This window comes from Ursus arctos, unplaced genomic scaffold (genome assembly GCF_023065955.2).
Source record: "Ursus arctos isolate Adak ecotype North America unplaced genomic scaffold, UrsArc2.0 scaffold_14, whole genome shotgun sequence".
In the NCBI taxonomy this organism is placed as follows: domain Eukaryota; kingdom Metazoa; phylum Chordata; class Mammalia; order Carnivora; family Ursidae; genus Ursus; species Ursus arctos.
Genome location: NW_026622808.1, coordinates 67,210,270 through 67,217,494, shown reverse-complemented (window position 1 = coordinate 67,217,494; position 7,225 = coordinate 67,210,270).

Here is a 7,225-nt window from a genome sequence, read left to right as displayed (position 1 = left end):
ATTTCACTTAGCATAATGCCCTCAGGGTCCATCCATGTTGAAAATGGCAAGATTTCCTTCTTTTTGTGGCTGTGTCATATTCCATTATATATATGAATCACATTTTCTTTATCCATTCTTCCATCGATGGACACTTAGGCTGCTTCCATATCTTGGCTCTTGTAAGTAATGCTGCAATGAACATGGGGGTGCAGATACCTTTTCCAGCTGGTGTTTTTTTTTTTTTTTTTTAAATGATTTTTTATTGTATTATGTTAGTCACCATACAGTACATCCCCGGTTTCCGATGTAAGGCTCGATGATTCATTAGTTGTGTATAACACCCAGTGCACCATGCAATACGTGCCCTCCTTACTACCCATCACCGGTCTATCCCATTCCCCCACCCCCCTCCCCTCTGAAGTCCTCAGTTTGTTTCTCATAGTCCATAGTCTCTCATGTTTCATTCCCCCTTCTGATTACCCCCCCTTTCTTTATCCCTTTCTTCCCCTACCGATCATCCTAGTTCTTATGTTCCATAGATGAGAGAAATCATATGATAGTTGTCTTTCTCTGCTTGACTTATTTCACTTAGCATTATCTCCTCCAGTTCAGCTGGTGTTTTTGTTTTCTTTGGATAAATACCCAGAAGTGGAATTCCTGGATCATATAGTAATTCTATTTTTAATTTTTTGAGGAACCTCTATATTGGTTTCCATAGTGGCTGCACCAATTTACATTACCACTAACAGTGTACGGGGGTTCCAAGTTCTCCACGTTCTCTCCAATACTTGTTATTTCCTGTCCTTTTGATGACAGTCATTCTAACAGGTGTGAGATGATATCCCATCGTGGTTTTGATTTGCATTTCCTTGATGATGAGGATGTTGAGCTTTTTTTTTTCATAATTTATAAAAATCATCTTTACCTTGGAAAGAAGAGGCTTTTTATCTCTGCTTCCAATTATAATCTACAGAAGTTTAAAGGGATGTGTGAACCACGTAAACATACCATCTTTAAAAAATTTTTTTAAACTGGGCTGCTCAGATATTTGTAATTGCTACCTAACAGTTCATCACATTAATCTACGTCGTTGTTAAACACTTCCTCAGTTGTTGGCTGGCTGCATTATTTCACTATTAGGAATGAAGAGGCTATAAGCATCTTTTTGTTTAGCTCAGTCAGCCTTGATCTGTACCCAAGTAGCTTCTCTCCCTCTTTTAAACTGTCCCCCTGGGCATTACTTTCAGAAGTCAGATCACTGGGTCAAAGGGATGATCATTTTTATGTTTCTTGACGGGTCTTGCCAGGAAACCCATCTTAATGTGGGCCCTGGAGGTCATGCTAAACCCCCTGGTGGCGGCCGCAGGTGGTTTGCAAGCGATGCCGCTCCAGGATGAAGAGCTACCATGAGGTTTCAGTCTCCTGTGTGGCCCTCCTTGGTGGCAGGCAGTGAAGCTTCCTCGTGTGCAGTGGCCCCCACTCTGCTTCCTCTCAGATCACTTCTCTCTCCAGCTCAGCCCTTCTCTCTTCCTCTCACCTGCTTAGAGAATTCAAGCATCTGTCCAGAACATGCTTTACGTACTGAACAACAGAAAGCACAGTGTCTTAATTTTCCTAGTCTCATCTCTGCTTCGGCGCACTGAGCGAGGGCTCCTTCTCATGCCTGTCCTAGCCGACAGCTGGGCTTGCTCACAGGCCACAGGCACGCACTTACATCTGCACTGCTTTCCGTCTTTAGCAAAGCATTTCTGATTAAAACTACAGAGAGCCAGAAACTAGAGACAATAGCAGAGAAAGCCAGGACCAGATGACCTGAGAGAGCTACGTTTAATTTTGTTTTTAAGTATATAGCTGTATGTATTTTTTTTTTTAAGATTTTATTTATTTGAAAGACAACATGCACAACTGGGGTGGGCGCGGGGGAGGGGCGGGGGGGAGAAGCAGGCTCCCTGCTGAGCAGGGAGCTTGACTTGGGGCTCGTTCCTGGGACCCTGGGATCATAACCTGAGCCGAAGGCTGACACTTCCCCGACTGAGCCACCCAGACGCCCCCAGCTGTATGTATTTAAAAAAAATATATTCTTGGGTCAGTGCCAGTAATGGGGAGGAAGGATGCCCTTTTCTCTTCTAAATTTATGCCCCATTTCATCCCTCAGCTTCCTTCTGACTACAGGTACTTGCTTTTCCCAAAGCCTGTTCAGAATTTCCCCACTTTTCACCCCTGTTCTGCTTGTGCTACACCGCACCCCTGGCGGTTTGCTGTGTCTGTGCTTTTTAAGTACCCTTCTAGGTGCACCAAAGACTAGGAGTTCCTTTTCCCTGTAGGCAGAAATCAGGGTGCTGTGGGTGCAGCTCCTCTCCTTGACTAATCCCTACAGCAGCTGGGTTGCTCACACTCCTTCCACCGCACTGCCAGTGCTCCCTGGGAGGAGCACCCTAGAATACAGATGCTACCTCTGCTTACGGTCCTCCCGTGGCTTCCCGTCACCTGCAGGAGGAAGTCCAGGATGATTGTTTCATAGCTGGGCCCTTTCTGCCCCTCCTGCGCCACACTAACCCACAGCATGCTCTGCTTGCTTCTCGTTCCCCAGACTTGCCAGGCAGTTCAGAGCCTCCACCCTGAGCAGGTGCCTGCCACCTGGAATGCTCTTCCTCTCCTTGTTCGCTAGTCTAACTTGTTTCTGGGGCAGCTTCTGTCATTTCCATTGCAAACATTCTTCGACCACTCCAAATAATTTCCTTTTTCTATTTAACAGTCACTGAGCACTGTGCTAGGCATTGTGCCAACCGTGTACATGCAACATCTCTTAATCCTCACAGTCCGGGGAGGTGGGGACTAGAGCCCTTGAGGTCATCATGCAGATCAAGTGCCGGGCTCAGGGTCATGAAATTTGAGATCATCACACAGATCGAGTGCCAAGCTCAAGGTCACGGTGCCTGGGCTCTTAGCTGCCCAGCTGCGCTGCCTTCTCTGGGCTTCCATTCTGCCTTGCAGAGAGCACTCTGACTTGTCATTGTAGCTTTGTGTGTGTGTTTCTCCCCTTGGATCTGTCCTCTGGGTCAGAGCAGCCAGGCAGCAAATCAAATGAAGAAGGCACTGGGCCTGTGGTCATCTTCTGTATGCTTTATAAACTCACACAATCTCTTCATTTCTTTGTGGGAGGTGTTTCTTGAAACTTCACGTATGGCCATCTGCATGGGTCTGTTAGGCTATTCATGGGACTTTGATGCCGCAAATGTTTTTCAGTTTCTAGAATGTAGTAGCACTGTATTTAATAATATGGACATTATAAAAGGGAGAGAAGATATGGCCCCAGCCATCCAATTGCAGAGATGAGATTTACCACATGGGACACAACAGTGATTAAAGACAATGCATTTGAATATTTGATCATACACACATGCAGATTCTTTGGCATGACATACAGGGCCTTTGCGACCTGATTTGAGACCACTTTTCCAACTTTATCTACTACTCTCCCAGAGACCCCAGTCATACTGATGTTTTTGCAGTTCTCTGAGCCCACCACGCTTTAAGTGCCTCTACTTTCTTTTACATCGTGCTCCTTCTGCTCATCTTTCATAACCATCTTCAGTGCTGCTTCTGTTAGACCTTTTTCTCTGGGTTTTCATGGCCCTAGTACATTTTTCTGTAGTGTGACCCTTATCATATTGTCTATAAGTAAGTTTTACAAGTCTGATCTGCCTGTTAAATGTTGAGCTGCTTGAGAGCAAGGCCCATGTCTCAGTGATGGATAAATGAATGACAGAATTAGACTTGGATAAATAGAAAAGGTAGGATGATGTTCCAACATGGCTGGTGGTCAATCAGGAATCACACTTGATGCAAGGATGGAGATCTAAACAAAGGGGCTCATTCTCTCCTGTGAAACAAGTTTAGAGGTAGGTGGCCAAGTGCTGGTGTGGGGGTGCCACTGTGTTATCAGGAGCCCAGGCTCTGTCACTCTGCTCAGCCACCTTCAATGCATGGCTTCCTTCTCCAAGATAACTTCATGGCTCTAAATGGCTGCTGGAGCTACAGCCATCTCATCCATTACAAACAAGAGGAAAGACCAGGGCTGTGAGGAAAGAACAAGTGTTCTGTCGGTGAAGATGGCTTCCTTTAAAAACATGTCTCAGGGCCGCACCTAGCAGCTCCACTTTCATCTCACGGGCCAGGATTTAGTCACACGGGCACCTCTAGCTGAATTTTGGAGAGAGAACTATATGGCAGTAAATACATGTCGGGGCCCATCGGTGGTGCAGTTGGTTAAGTGTCCAACTCTTGGTTTTGGCTCGGGTCACGATCTCAGGATCATGGGATCAAGCCCCGCATCCAGCTCTGTGCCCAGTGTGGAGTCAGCTTGAGTTTCTCTCTCCCTTTCCCTCTGCCCCACTCCCCCCCACTCTCTAAAATAAATAAACCTTTAAAAATACAGGTAAATATTAATTATAAATATAACAAATATTTATGTTGATTATTATACTACTTATATAATTAATGTAAATATAAATATATGATAATAACTATTTAACTTTAAATGACATTTCTTTAAAAAAAAAAAAACAGTTTTTAGATCCAAATAGACTCTTCTCCAAAGAAGGTATAAACTGGTCCATAATCATGTGAAACGATGCTCACCATCATTAGTCACTGGGGAAATGCAAATCAAAATCACAATGAGGTACCACTTCACACCCTCTAGAATGACTCTAGAATCAAAAAGACATAACAAGTGTTCACAAGGACATCGAGGAATTAGAAGCCTCCTACATTGCTGGTGGGACTATGAAATGGTGCAGCCACTTTGGAAACCAGTCTAACAGTCCCTCAAAATGTTAAACACAGGGCTACCACATGACTCAGCCATTCCACTCCTAGGCGTACACCCAAGAGAATCGTGGTGAAGACGTCTGTCCACATGAGAACTTGGACATGAATGTTCACAGTATTACTATTCATAATAGCCCCAAAGTGGGAGCAACCAAAATGTCCATCAAATAATGAATGGATCAACAAATTGTGGTATATCCACATAATGAGATATTATTCTGCCATAAAAATGAATGATGTAACTGATACATGCTCAGCGTGGATGAACCTTGGAAATATGCTGTGTGAAAGAAGCCAGTCACAAAAGACAACATAGTGTATGATTTCATTTATGTGGAATGCCCAGAACAGGCAAATCTATAGAGACAGAAACTAGATTAGTGGGTGCCTAGGAGTGAGGGGGAAAGTGGAGAGACTGCTAATGAATTTCTTTTGGGGGTGATAAAAATGTTCTAAAATTAGATAGTGGTGTCAGTTGCACAACTTTGAATATACTAAAAACCATTGTACCCTTTAAAAGGGGCATATTGTGTGATATGTGAATTATATCTCAATAAACCTGCTTTAAAAAGCTTTTATCTGTTTGTAAGACATATCTTCAAAATTAACCTCAAAAGAAATGAGCTGGTAGGGGGTGGGATGGGGAGAATTTCCACAGACCAGTTAAGATTTCAAGGACTGTATTTGTCTTCTCTTCGTTTGAGCCCTGGCTTTAAAAAAAAAAAAAAAAAACTGCCCTTCTTGGTCAGGGTCAGATCCCTCTGGCTGGTCGCCCAGATGACTGAGATTCTGAGTGGTTTCTTTGTTCTGCACACTTATCATTTAAAAAACGAAGTATTTTTCTGAGTCTCCAAAGCTGAGGAATAGAGAAGCCAGGGGGTCAGCAAATAGACATAGGAAGCCACTTATCTGGAAACCAGGATGTCAGAGGGTTTGCTCTGTGGAACTCTTGTTCCTTGGAGATTTTGTTGCTGATAGATGGGCAGAGGCAGCTCAAGGCCTGTAAGGAAATCAGACTGTGTTTGGAAAGCTGCTGTGCCGGGAGTCTGCACACAGACTGAACCCCCCTGACCAGGAGCTCTGTCTCCTCATCAGGGAAATGGGAGAGATGATAATCTCACCCATGGTGGTCACACCGGATCGTGCCTGTGAACGTGCTCTGTAAATGGGGGTGGTACACCCCATGGTGGCTCCCGAGGACACAGTTTGAAAGGTGAAAGAATGAGGATTGTCTGGCTGGAGAAGAGCACCACGGACATGGTGGGGAGCGATTGTCAGGATGGAAGGGAGAATTGACGGTCGGAAGGCTGTGGTAACAAGGATTTCAGAGGCCCTGGCCAGCTGTCTTTCCTCTGCTCTAAAGGCCGACACTACTAGGCCCTCTAGCACATTCCTAGTTTGTTTTGGGGGCCATTTAAGTCAGACAATGGGCAACTGGCCTACAGTGCATGGAAATACCAGCAAAGGTGATTCTCTTGGGTCTACCTTTCCTACATGTTCTGGATTCTTTTTTTTTTTAAGATTTTATTTATTTGAGAGAGAGAGAGAATGTGCACACAGGCATGAGTGAAGGAGGAGCAGAGGCAGAGGGACAAGCAGACTTTGCTCTGAGAGTGGAGCCCGACACAGGGCTCAATCCCAGAACCCTGAGATCACGACCTGAGTTGAAACTGAGTTGGACACTTAACGGACTGAGCCAGCCAGGCACCCCTGTGTTCTGGATCCTTGAGCATCTTTGCAGAGGGTCGTGTTCTCACAAAGCCCTTCAGGAATTAAAAGAAAGAAGTCATCATTTTTGGGTAACGCAAGATCAAGAAGTGACCTTGCATTTTTGTCGGTGTATTTTAGATTGATATATTACTGAAGAATGTCCTTATGGGGTTCATTTTCATCCGATAAATGAAACTTCAGGTCTGATTACAAAACCCTAGACGTCTATTCGTGGATTTTTCCAGCCATTTTTATGCTTATCAAATTGTTCTTCACACTCCCTCTCTTCAAGCAGTGGTCTATTTTTGGTATATATTAAGAAGACAAGAATAAAACACAGTTTAGAAACATGTCAGGGTAAAAACCACCATAGCACCCAATGGTGTTCAGCTGACCCAGACAGGAGTATGCTTATCTGCTAACCCACATATGTCTATCTGATGAGCACTCGGAGCCCTCCAGAAGTTCTATCAAAGTGGGAATATATTTATTGTATAGTTCATTGATTTTAAGGTATAGTTTTTTTTTCCATTTTAACATCTCTTAAATTGTGACACGTCTTATAGTCAGTGGCATCTTGCATTGATTGTTTCTTTCTTGTAAGTTGCTGCATCTTACAATCAATTACATCAAACCTCGATTTGATGAAATGTGGCAAATATTAGTCATTGAGTTGAGAAAATTTATTCTCCTCATTCTT